The 13,876-nt window shown below is 36.4% G+C and overlaps 1 pseudogene; it reads left to right on the top strand.

Annotated features, from left to right (window-relative positions):
* LOC122145497 overlaps positions 1 to 13,876 on the top strand; it is a 643,912-nt pseudogene that overhangs the window by 538,248 nt on the left and 91,788 nt on the right.

Below are 13,876 nucleotides of genomic sequence, written 5' to 3'. Positions count from 1 at the left end.
GTACCAATTTGACCCAAAAAATGAAGGGGCTCAGAGTTTAATATAATAATATAAAATATCTTTAAAATTCTAAATTATCAATAAAAAATATTATTGAACCAGAAGACATTACATTGATTTTCCTAAAAAAAACAAAAAAACATTTCAAGTAGCAAGCGTGTCCCAAAAAATGAAGGGGCTCAGAGTTTAATTAATCTTAGTGGAACAAATAGCTCATAAAAAAATTATAAATATTGCATCATACTATAAAATATCCTCAAAATTCTAAATAATCAACAAAAATATTATGGAACCAAAATATATTAAATTGGTTTTCCAAAATAAATAAATAAATAAATTAATAAAATAAAAAAAACATTTTGCGTACCAATTTGACCCAAAAAATGAAGGGGCTCAGAGTTTCATTAATCTTAGTGGAACAAATAGCTCATAAAAAATTTAACTATTGCATCGTACCATAAACTATCCTAAATTCTAAATTATCAATTAAAAATATTATTTGAACAGAAGATATTACATTGATTTTCCTAAAATAAAAATAAAATAAAAAAACCTTTCAAGTAGCTTAGCGTGACCCAAAATGCGGGGGTTCAGAGTTTAATCCTACATTTTAATAAGGGGAAAAAATTGCTCATTACAAAATTGTAATTTAAATATCATTATTATATCAAAATATAATATTGTAATTTAAATATCATTATTATATCAAAATAAAAATATTATTGAACAAATATATATTATATTGATTTTCCTGAAAAAAAAAAGATGCAACTATTCAAGTACAGATGTGGACGCAAAAAATTGTATGGGCAAAATAGCTCTACAAATGCTTATAAATATACATAAATCATAAAATATCCTCAAAATTTGAAATAATCGCAAAAAAATTATATTGACCAAAATTACTTATTTTTTTTCCTGAAAAGAAAAAAAAGAGTTACATTCAAGTACTAATAGGAACCGAAAATGAAGGGGCTAACGGTTAATCAATGGTAATGGAACAAATAGCTCAAAAAAAATTTAAATCTCGCATCCTGACCGCTAAAATATCATCAAAATTGGGAATAAAAAAAAAATATACTTGAACCAAAATATATTACATTGGGTTCATGAAATGAAGAAGACTCAGACGAGTGTTTAAAATAATTATCTAAAGTCCAGTTTCAAACACTGTTTTTCTCTTTTCTCTAGCAGTGCTTTGAATGTTGCGGTTCAGGACATGTCCCGATAATAATAATAATATAAAGTGATGATGCTATGATGATGATGAAGTAATTTTAGTCTGAATTCTACTGATTCGTCAGGTTGTCTCCTGGTAGTCTGTGGTGGAGAGCACGGCTGTCGTGTCCTGGTGCTGTTTGGAGGACGAGACCCCCTCAGGGGACTGTAAAGAGCTTCGGGTGTCCAGCAATACACAATAAAGCACTACATCAGTCCCTCATTCATTCATTCATTCATTCATTCTATAAGACTAAAATATCATGATCTCCTGAAATACGGCCTGAGAAACATGACACAACAGTGTAAATGTGACACATATAATGGTTTTACACAAACATCAGTGTTTGTTTGTTGGAGGACAGAAAACACAGAAAGTGTCTCTGACTGAGAAACATCTTCATCGCTGACGCTCTGAAACAGGAAAAATGTCTTGTGTCTGAATATTCAAACTTCCTGAAGACTGAGATTCTCTCTCCGGAGTTCAGATGAAAAACACACACTTTCACACGATTACACACCAATAATGTGTGTCTTGTTACAGATCAGAGATGTGTGTAAGTGTGCTGAGGGTATGTGTGTCGTGTGTGTGTCAGTCAGGTGTTGTGTTGCCGGTGTCCGTTAATGTGGCACAGAGACACTGAAGAGGGGTTGAATAAGGAAGTCTAAATCCAGCGGTGTAGCGGTTGAGCATGAATGTGTGTGTGTGTGTTGTGTCAGTCAGTTGTGTGTAAATGTGTGTGTGTGTGTGTGTCAGTCAGGTGTGTGTGTGTTTAATGTGGCACAGAGACACTGAAGAGTTGTAATTAAGTCTAAATCCAGCGTGTAGTGGTTGAGTGAATGTGTGTGTGAGTGTGTGTGTGTGTGTGTGTGTGTGTCAGTCAGTCTGTCTGTGTGAGTGTGTGTGTCAGGTGTGTGAGTGTGTGTGTCAGTCAGGTGTGTGTGTGTGTGTCAGTCAGGTGTGTGTGTGTGTGTGGTTCAGGTGTGTGTGTGGTTTAATGCTGACACAGAGACCACTGAAGAGGTTATAATAAAGTCTAAATCCAGCGCTGTAGGGGTTGAGTGAATCGTGTGCTGTGAGTGTGTGTAAGTGGTGTGGTTTGTGTGCTGTGTCAGAGACGATGTAGAAGGACAGAATGCCGCTCGACTCGTCCAGATTACCACTCCTGCCTCTCTTACAGGAGCCTGGAGCCAAGCCAGATATAACAGTGGAGTTTGAGGTGTGCCACGACAGTGAATCTGTGATCCAGAGCAGCTCAAGACTCCAGGAGTTTTCTTCTATCCAAACCAACAGTCAGCACTCGTTTGTCTTTTTTTTTTTATTTTTTTTTTCTTTTTTTTTTTTTTTTTTTTTTTGCTCTGCTGTTTTTAGCTCTTTCTCATAGATTCCTTTCATAACCAAGCTGATATATGAACCTCATATCCTCTCCACTCAGTCTCCCAGTAAACAGCGTCGCAGTCCAGAGTCTCTTCACACCCCCCCCCCCCACCCGAACTGAGCGCCACAATTAAATCTGTCTAGGATGACCAGGATATGACTGGGAATCAGACAACATGACAGTCACTTTCTGTTCTCCTCAGACAGAACGAGTCGAGTGTGGGCTGCTCTGTTTGGGATCCAGTGTGAGACACAGGCCGTCTGAACACAACACACAACATTACAACACACCTTACAAACACACACATTACAACACACCACATCTACAACAACTGAACATATAAACACTCAGAACCACTTGTGTGACTGTGTGTGGACGTACATTTGGGTAGTACCTGCTCTGATCCTGAACTCTCCTCCATGATCCCACCACCTAGAACACACACACACACACACACACACACACACACACACACACACACACACACAGAAAGAGTTTATTACAAACACTCAAAAGCTTCTCATATTGTAAACAAACAAACTCTTTCATCTCTTTCTTCCTTTGTTTTACACAAACTCTCAAGAGTATAATCTCACACACTCACATCCCTCCCATCCGTCGGTCTTTCACACCACTCACATCCCTCCATCCGTCGGTCTTAACACACTCACACATCCCTCCATCCGTCGGTCTTTCACACACTCACATCCCTCCATTCCGTCAGTCTTTCTACACACTCACATCCCTCCATCCGTCAGTCTTTCACACACTCAGGATCTGTTCGTCGGACTGATGGGCAGAGTGTTATGTGAAAATTTATCACTGCAGTTCTGCCACTAGAGGTGAATCTTCACTGGAATCACTTGAAAACACCCAACTAATCATTTAAAACACCCTAGCAACTGCCATAGCAACATGGAAATTACCCTAGTAACTGTCTAGCGACCACACCAGAGCCACCCTAGAGCAACCGGCAGCAATGGCTCCTGGGGATGCACTTTTCCCTAGGGTTTCAAAGAGACGTAAACCAACGCTGCATCATCAGGTAGGGCTGTGGCATATTGAGAATCTGCCACAGGTCACCGATCACAATGCAGTTTGTTTGAGAAAAACCATTTGCTTCAGATACATGTCCGTGTTGTTGTTTTAAATTAACAATCATAACTAAAATACACAAATATTACAACAAGAACAAGTGGGGGGGATACAGCAAACATTTGTGAATATAATTAAATAAGTTATAAAATACAATAAAATTAAAATTGAAGTAAAAATCAATTATAATTTATTATAGGTTATGATGTTTTTGTGGGCGTTCCCAGCTGTGTCCAGAAACCACTCCCTACCACACTATAAAAAGGTGCACTATATCGGGTGTCAGCCATTTTGTAGTGCTGTCCGAATTCTGAGGTGAAACGACTTCATTCCCTACATTCGTTCATTCCACTTTTTTACCCACAATGCATTCTGATTTCGAGTGTACAACTAATGTACACTCGCTGAAGCACTATTTCCCCCAACAATCCAATGCGTGAACCGGCGAGCTGGGAAAAAGACATTTAATCTTTATTATTTTCTGCTTTAAACGTTTATTTCATTACACTTATATTTAAATATGTTATGTAGGAAATAACTCAGTTTAATATTTTACTAATTTACATGAGGTGGCATCGTGGTTAACTTACAAAAAATGATGATAAATTAGGGGGATCTATTTAAAAAAAGTTCGTAAAATCACCTGTGGGTAGCGTATTCATGCTGATGTAAAAAAATAATGGTCGCACTGGGGGCGCGCTCTATGACAGTAGATCTTATCCGAGCTCAAAACGCTGCTCGGGAGAGTGTCAAGATTACTAACAAATAATTTTTTACTTAATACATAAATTATGAACATAACATGTTTATGTTCTGTTATCAGTAGTTTAATAGTATATATTTATGAAACATAAAACGCATTACAAAACAAAATTAATAATATACCATATATGAAACCACAAAGCTGACGCGGAGGTATGTATAAATTACGTCATTTTGAGTGTTAGAGTGTGATTTCTATTATGGTTATTTTCTAAAATAGGTATATGTAATATAAAAAAAAATACATATCACAATGTTTTTGCAACAGCTCCAAGTATCACGCGCAGTGTAGCCTCTATACTGTCACCGTCCGAATCCGTTCACTTATGTGTTCCAACTCCTTTCTGATATAGCTGCATAGTTCACTCAACAGCCACACACTATATAGGGATTAATGAGTGAACGACAGTGAGCGATTTTATCGGACACAGCTAAAGGTTAATTTTCTCGTAAGGACACTAACAATTTTACAGTAAAACGTAATTAGGCCCATGACGTTTTTTTTTTTTTTTGGGTTGTTTATTTTCGTTTTTTAAAAATCGTTTAAATGTAAGAGATATAAAACATACAAAAAATAGCAACACGTATCACACACTTTTGCTTTTATTAATCAATCGGCCATCTTTATTATCCTCCACTCGGAGCTGATCCTGGGATTGTAAATGCCCACGCAAAAAAAATAAAAAAAAAAAAATACCTTTTCCGGCATGATCGGGGGCCTTCTATAGATGAATGAATTAATTTTTTTTGGAAAAGGGGGGAGGTTCCAAGTACACAGTTATCGAGAGGAGTCGTGTCAATCATCTGCTCCGTTCACAGCAACAATTCCACCGGCATTTGTTCTTCACCGTCCCGTGAACAGCGTCCCCAAAAGATGAAACTCCTGCACTTCAGCTCCATCTGAGCAATTGCTTGAGAGAGACGCCCTTAATCCGGTTCCACTTTCAGCCTTCATTACACGGGAAATCGAGGCCGTTCAACCCGACTATCCTGCAGATGTACGTTACCCAGGCGCCTTCATCGAACCCGCTTCATCCCGCCCCGGGAACGCGGACAGACAGTCAAAAACTGACCTGAGGCTGTCGCTCCCGACCCCAAACATCCAACTTTCCCACAAAGACAAGAAAAAGAAAAATTCAGCTCTGCTCACCTTTCCTAATACTGGCCAGAAAATATCCGCCGCTACTTCTGTCGCCCAGTCGCTGTTCCGAGTGATTTCCCCGTTCATCCCGAAACCATTTATAACCATTGACTGAAGTCTAAGCGGTATTCCTAAATTTATAATATCTGATTCAATCAAGTTAACGAAATCATGAACGTGTGATGATCTGTCTCAGCGTTGTGTGCTCCTGCTCTACAGAGTATGATAAATGATAGACAAGTCAATCTGAATGAACCATCGGATCCAAACGCGCTCCAGCTGTCAATCAGTGGCCGAATGGTCTCTATATAATCCCCACCCACCATTTCCTAGATCAAGTTCCCATTGGTCAGATTATTATGTTGTTATTATTATATTATTATAATTATTATTATTATTATTATTGTCCAATGATAGAACATACAAAAATTGAACTGAAAAATTGAATTGAACCACTGATCTATAATATAGAACTGGATTGCTAATGACGTCATTAAAGTGAAGCCACCGCGCCGCCATATTGGTAATCCCTAGTGTGCATAAACGTTCTATTGAATTAATAGGAAATTGTATGATTTTAATGAGAAAAAACATCACCTAACAAAGTCAAGCGTTTCATAAAATCTGAAGTATTTCTGACATTCATTACAATGCAAACACCCTAGGCATGTAAACAGATTTTTTTTCTATTTTCTTTTTCTGTTTTTAAATGTCGGGAATTTCCCCCTACGTATTAAAAAGCTACATTCATTACAGTAGCGGAACATCATAAAACATGATAAACATCAGACGGACACGACCTCAACATATATAACAAACGAAACAAGTGCTCATTCTGAAATCTGAATTTATTCAGAGAAATATAACTGACTATATAGTCGTCAGTGAATTGAACTCTACCTGTAAAAGTAAAACATTGCTGTTTGAATTTTTTTTTTTTTTCATTCCAATAGCCTCAAATGATTAATTAAGTAAAATTACATTTTGTAATTTATGTGTGTCTTTCAAATTCTATTTTTCTTAGATAGATACAATATAAAATTATAACATAACAATGAAATTTAAATTATACATTCGATCAAATGGACTTTATTAGATTAAGCATGGTTTGCGCATTCGCACACATGAAAACCCGAGAGAAAGTTTCTGGAAGAGACCGCACGCAGCAGAAGTCGGAGGGAGGTGCGCGTTATCTGCTGAACAGCGCGAAAGTGAACAGGACACGTTTTGTCAGGTAAGGGAGGAATTAACAAAAAAAAAAAAAAAAAGTTGCACGTCTGCGCTTATCCTTGCCCTTTATTTCAGCACTCACTACAGATAATTTTTTCACTAAAGTGACTATAGGTCAGTTTTTATAATGTGACTGTGACTTCCTTGGCACAGTTTTTACTTACTTTTTTAATTTACTTTTACGTTAATTTTTACATTAGCGGTATAGCGTTAACATGGCGCCCTTTTACAGCTAACGATTTTCCTTGGAAATCGAAGAACTTAATATATATAGACATGAGTTGAACGGATAGGGTTATGACAAAGGAAAAAAAAATTCTCGCTCTGAATGTTGTAAAATTTTTTCTCCACAATGACTTGTTAATATTAGAGTGATAGTTAACCATTGTTCCATTTACACACATATTTACTTGAAATATTTCACTTTATGGTAATGGATCAATGTAATAATACAAATTTTGTGGGGGTCACTTTTTACCTTGAATTATTGAATTTATGAACATTTTTGACTATATTCTAATTTTTTATCCCCACAAGAGAGAGAGATGGAGGAGAGGGCGAGAAAGAGAGAAGAGAGAGAGAGAGAGAAGAGAGAGAGAGAGAGAGAGAGAGAGAAGAGAGAGAGAGAGTTTTACGTCACACTTCAGCATGTCACAAATGTTGATCATGAAAATTATGTTTCTGTTTTATTCTCTCTCTCTCTCTGTCTCTCTCTCCTCTCTCTCAAGCAGGGATGTCATATAAACACAGGCACAGCACACACCACATAACAGGGTCTTTCTCCATATACATGCAGCTTATGAAATGCAAAACAAGCACACTGCATCACTCAGTTCAGGAAATGGCAGAATAAGCAGGGGTGTCTCTCACACACTCAACTGGGTCTGGTCAGCACTCTTTATTTATTACTATGTTTTGTCTCACCAGGATATGCCAGGTGATGGACTGGAGCAAACAAGGGGCCGTCTAAATCAGTGAGACAGACACCAGGGTTCTCATTGGGGGGACACAGAGGTCCTCAGAAATGTGCCCTCAACCACAGCTGCTGTAGCAATGCTATTTGGCTGGCCATATGTGCTAAACCTTGAGTATCCAAAAGAACTGAAAATCACTTTTGAGTTTTTTCAGAAAGTTTTAAATGGAACTTTGACACAAGGACAAAAATGAACCCCCAAAGATATGTCGCCTCTGCACTCTGCTGCATAGTCAGTGGGACTGACTGACAGCCTCCATTCAGTGCTTTGATGAACCACACACACACAACACAACCACACAGGATGGCCCGAAATGCTTTCACCCCAGACCTACCACTACATCGTCGTATTAGTAGTCAGTAGTTGTTTGGTGTTTAATGGATGTGGCAATATCTATGTTTTGTATTTGATTTACATTTATTTCTTCTGCCAACAAAATGTTAATTCCTGAGAGAAGCAGACCAATTGTTTTTAGGTATTGGTGATTATTTCTTATTCTTGTTCGTCTTGGTCTTATTGTGTTCTTATGATAGATTCACATTTTAATACTGCTATAGTGAAATTCAACTTGCACTGAACTGATCACTTGATTAACTCTTCAAGTTCATTTGTATTTGCTAAACCAATGTTTGTTGTGCCAAAAAAAAGTCTTAATCTTAAATAAAAACAGTGATTTTCACTACAAGATATGATTCGATCATTTAAAAATGTGTATCTAGCGGGACTATATCCTAAATAATGTAACATAATAATGCGTGATATATTAGTACAGTATATTAAGTATTAAGTATGATATATATATATTATATATATCATGAATATGAGAGATTTTTGTTTTTTAGATTATGCCAAGTGTGAATCCATTTATATTACTTGCCAATGAATGAATAAATATTTCAGATTGAAGAAAATTCTATTTAGATTAAATTCTTTTAAAAAGTTTTTTCTTTGTAATTTAAGCCAATTTAAAAATATGATTTACACCCAAATTCAGAAAAGAGTTGCATGAAATGCAGAAAATTAGTTTGAACGGAATGGTTTCTGAACATATAGGTCAATGTAAAATCTTTATTGTGAATTGGTTACTTCAATTGTATATTAGGTTAATCCAATGTTTCACTTTTACGGTGTGTGTAATTGAAAATACAAATTACAGGTTAAAAAATCAGGATGACATTATAAAACAGATGCAGTGAGCTTGAGAATTGGCTGGATTTAAGAAGAGAGTTCCGGTTAGGATTTTAAGTTCCTTAGCGTAAACAGGGAAAGTAGGGCTTAGCACCTTGAAACTTAAACATTTGTGTAAAAAACACAAAAATAACAAAAGTGCTTAGAAAATGATTATCAACAAATATTGTTCCTGTCTTCGCTGTTGGTGGGACCAAATAAAACATCTTTGTTTAATAAAGAGAAAAACTCTGCAGAAAAGGCTGTTGTACAAAAATACAAGAAATCCTTCCAAAAAAGGTGAGACGCCAGATTAATGCTGCAGGCCCCACAAAAGAAAGCATAAAGAAATCAATATATGGAAACATCTATTTTTTATTTTTTAATAATAGAGTTTATAACAGGGTTAAAAAAGATGACGGTAATTTATAAGAAACATCATTTTACCTTTATTTAGGTAGTAAATATTTAAATTAAGCTTGGCAGGCATGTCGGGAAAACTTACAGCTCTCAGAAATAAGGTTACCAAAAGCCTGTCACTGGGTGCGGGTACCGTTTCAAAAGGTGCATGTTTGACCTAAAGGGTCTCCCATTTGGTACCTTAAAAGGTACATTTTCGTCCTGAAAGTGTACATATTAGAATATACTAGGATCAACAGAAAGTGTACCTGTTTGCAAAGGTTCACGCCCCCAGTGGACAGCTTTGTACCTTTATTTCTGAGAGTGTAGGCATATACTATCCTCTCATGCCGGTATTACATGCAGTATTGTGACTGAAACCACTTTCTACTACAGTATGAGATGAGAAAACCATTTGTTATCATTTCTCTGAGTCATGAAAAAAGGTCTTTTGCTGTTGTGATATATTCCTTCATTTCGTTACTGCAAGATGTTGCCTCAGTCTAGATGAACTTTAAATCTGCACTAACGATGCGTTCCTGTCACGTATTCACACATTCGCACTGTCAATAAGCCGACAGGAAAGCAGGTTTATTGCGTTACATGCCATGGCCAAAATTGGAAGTAAGAGGCAAAACAACTACCTGGTTGCGAGCGGTTATGCTTACGCGTTTAATGATCCCCTACTCTGCTAAAGGAAAACAGTTTAATGCGTTTACATTACCATACGTGTGTTTTTTGGGCTTATAAGGCACAAGGCGTACGAACGTGCATGTAAATGCGCTCAATGTCTCACATTGATTCCACAGCGAGTCAAATGACGTTCTATTAATGGTTGCACACACAGGTTTATCTACAATATAAAGAAGAGAGCGGAGTAAGTCATTCTTTAAATACCCTCAGTCATTAGCAAATAAGTGTTCGGCCCCTTAGCAGTATAAATCTCTCCGTAACATGAATAGAATTTCCTTTTAGGGCTTTTCCCAACAACTAGGTCAAAATTGTAATTCTGCATCGGACTTTATCATCCTGACATATAGAATAAACCGAGATGATTTAACTGGAATACTGGTAAAGGAGAAAGGAGGAAGAACAGGTTTAAATAGCTAACACTTCCCCAGTTATCAAGAATTAACTTTAAACCGGACAAATTTAGAAAAAAATTAATGAGTTCTATAGCAATCTGGATTTGTGATCATCTTTAAGAAACAAAGTAGTGTCACTGGCTCGCGACTAATAAGAATATATCTTACTGGGCAAGAGTAATACCCAGCAGAGTGACTACTCAATAGAAAAGGAGGAAAAAAAGTTGTTCCGCAGATCTAAGAAACCTAAAATATAGGGCTACAGGGCAACCATGGACAAACTCTTCGATGACAACTGAAAAGTATAGTGAGTGACAGGGGTCCAGGCCCAGTGTTTCTCCCTTTCATCAAACATCTGGGCACTGTCGCTCAGTTTATGTCTCATCGTAAGAATTTATGTTAGCTAAGTTATAAATAAAGACTCCTCACTTGCCTGCTACTTTAAGTCGTAGCCTCTTTCGAACGGTGACGCTAGAAGTACCCCATTTTAAGTGTGATAGAGCGTTAGACAGCAGTTGGGTTGTGATGTAAAGTTTTTATAAAATGTATAGAATGGATCACAAAATGTCAAGCTTTTGAGAGATTAGAAAATAAACGTGTTAGTACGAGAGCCAAAAGCTTTTGTAGAAAATCAAACAAAAGAATAAAAATATCAGCAACTAAGAATTAGTAATTTTAGCTAGAATCCAAGCTCATATTTTATTTTCATGGTTGAGACGACATATGATGCCAAGTATCTTATCAGCAAAAGTATCTTGTTTGGGTATTAAAGTTAGTAGCCTGTGTGTGTTAAACTTGGAGGAAAACATTTTCTGACTGAGCACTCTCCAAATCATCTCTAGCATGGAAATGGTGCCAAACTCTTGTGTCCAAATACACAAAGCACTTTGTAAAAATTCAAGCCGTTAGTCCTTCCCTCACCAGAAGATTGTTATTTTTAAGGCATTTACATACCGGTGCAATTTATGTTTATAGTTTTATCCCATGCAACCGCTCATCCTGTCAGCTATTAGATTAGAGTTCTGAATAAAAAGTACTACAGAAAGAGGCAATCGCTTTCAGGATTAACGGTTCAAAGTTGCATTAGCTGCCAAAGCATCCATAGTAACGAGGCCATCAGTATGTAAAAAAATAAAAATAAAATAAGCAGAGCTTTGGTATTCTTGTTCGAACCGTTCCTTCTTGAACAACAATTAGGATCCTTCAGCTTTGTATTCATAAATGCTAATTAATTTAGATGGAGGTCTGCCAAGTTCGTGTTAAGGCTCTGACTTGATTTTACTCTGAAGTGTTATGATCGTTGATTATACCCCTTACTTTCTCTTTGTACCTTCTCTGTGTTTTGCAAAGTTGCTGCCTGAGAATGCCTTTAACACACAAATCTCATTTCCTATTTAAGTAACTCCCAGTTAAATACGGAATTTTTTGTCAGAGGCTTGACTTTGCCATTTAATATGGAATCACGAAGAAATTATTTTAATCAATTCATCATGCCTGAGCAGAGAGGAGTTCATTTTCAATAAGAAGCTCTTAAATTGTCTTTGAGTGTCCTGGCATAAAGGAGTAGAAAGGATTCTGTTAAGGGTGAGGGAAGGATAAATGACTGAAACAATAGTTTTTTAAAGGAGTGTGGTATAAGCCAATAATCTAAACGAGAAAGTCTTGATTGCTTTCGTGTTAATTATGTGTAGATTGTAACATTGGAAAAACTCTCCAATGAACATTTTTTCAATTTGGAATTAGGAAAAGTAGACTTGTATGGGAGGAAAATCTATCAAGATTGTTATCAGAAGCGATATTAAACAGCCCACCAATGAAAATTAAAGCATACTGGAAGGAGATTTAACCAGTTTTTTTCTCCTATCTCTTCAATACAAAAAGTAATTTTCTGCGAGGTATTGATCTATCCATCAATATTAAATTCAATAATATAAAAACTGTCTAGTAACATAAATTACCAATAAAAAGAAAATGCCACTTGGATCAATATAGTCTGAAACCAGCAAAATTGGTTTTCATTATTATTACATCAGCAGAAATGCTCTGAATACCATCCAAAACATAACTTTCCCCTGTGGGGTTTCCAAAAAGTAGTGTCACTGAAAAAATTAATGAAACTCCTAAAAAAAAACAATTGAAAGTTTTAACCTAAAGAACACAATGCTTTGCGCGTTACATTACCAAATGTCATAGTTAAATTATGAATGAATTATATTTATGTTGTTAGAAAAGTTTTGGTCAGGCAGGACTTCAGCAAAAGGTTAGCAGGGACTCCATCTTGGACTATCCACACCCCATGACCATATATTATGTTGCAAATATAAGACTATAATTTGACACAAACACTATGCATGCATCACATGCGATGGGATCATATCCAAGAAGTCACGCTTAAGATGAATAGCATGTCATGGACATTTCGTAAGCATTATCTCATGCCTCTGTAACATCACTTTTATTGTGCATAGGCTCGTTTGAATCGAGATCAAACTGCCTCTAAACTTCAGTGTGCGATTTACTATGCTTTGCTTAAAGTTTGTAATTCAAAACGTTGCACAGAGCACACTGTATAATGTCTCACAAAAACTTTATATATAGTAATAGTTGATTATAAATAATTAAAACAAATGTTAATTGTTGTATTCTGCTAGTTGAGATCTTATCAGATTATTATGCTGTACATCATATGTATATAATAATTAAAGATGATAAAAAACAGAACACAAAACAAACAAACAAAGGAAAAAAATTGACTCGGTGCAAGAGGTGTGATTTGCAGCTGTCGCGGCTTTTCGTAATGTCATTATAGCATTTTTTTTTTAGAAAATGGAGTGCTTTCCTGCATGTGCTAAGTAGGCCTGCCCCTGACTAAAGATTTTTCTAGTTGCATGTTATATTAAATTGATTAATATAATAATATACTAAGTCGTCCTTTAATATATAGGCCATGGGAGCAACTCAAGCTCACGCATAAAGCAAATTGCCTCAAAGGCACCGGCAACGTTGATTATGAATTGTTTTTTTCCTCCTTCTTTCGGTCGGGGGAAAAAAGGAAAACATTTAATTATTTATTAATAAAACTATTGCTTCCTGCGTCAGTGTAGGGTGCAAAGATGAAGTTGCTGACTGCCGACGATGACTTGCATCCTCCACATGGACGTGCCTTTTATAGAAATAAATGCACTATTCATTACAGACTAAAAAAATTAAGAATATTATAAAATCGATAGCGTGGGCGGAGTTTTCCTTGTATGTATTTTAATTATTCATATAAATAAAATGTCTATAACTGTTTTGGTTTCTATTCCATATTAATTGCCGGACTCCAGACTGTGCGCCATCTTTATTCTGCCTGTTGTGACAAACTTTTGTGAGCGATAACACTGTCAGCGGACCACGTATTGGGTAACTCATGTGCTGCCATTT

The sequence above is a fragment of the Cyprinus carpio genome, chromosome A7 (assembly GCF_018340385.1).
Source record: "Cyprinus carpio isolate SPL01 chromosome A7, ASM1834038v1, whole genome shotgun sequence".
In the NCBI taxonomy this organism is placed as follows: Eukaryota; Metazoa; Chordata; class Actinopteri; order Cypriniformes; family Cyprinidae; genus Cyprinus; species Cyprinus carpio.
Note: the sequence above shows the minus strand (reverse complement) of the source record. Positions and strands in the feature narration are given on the sequence as shown.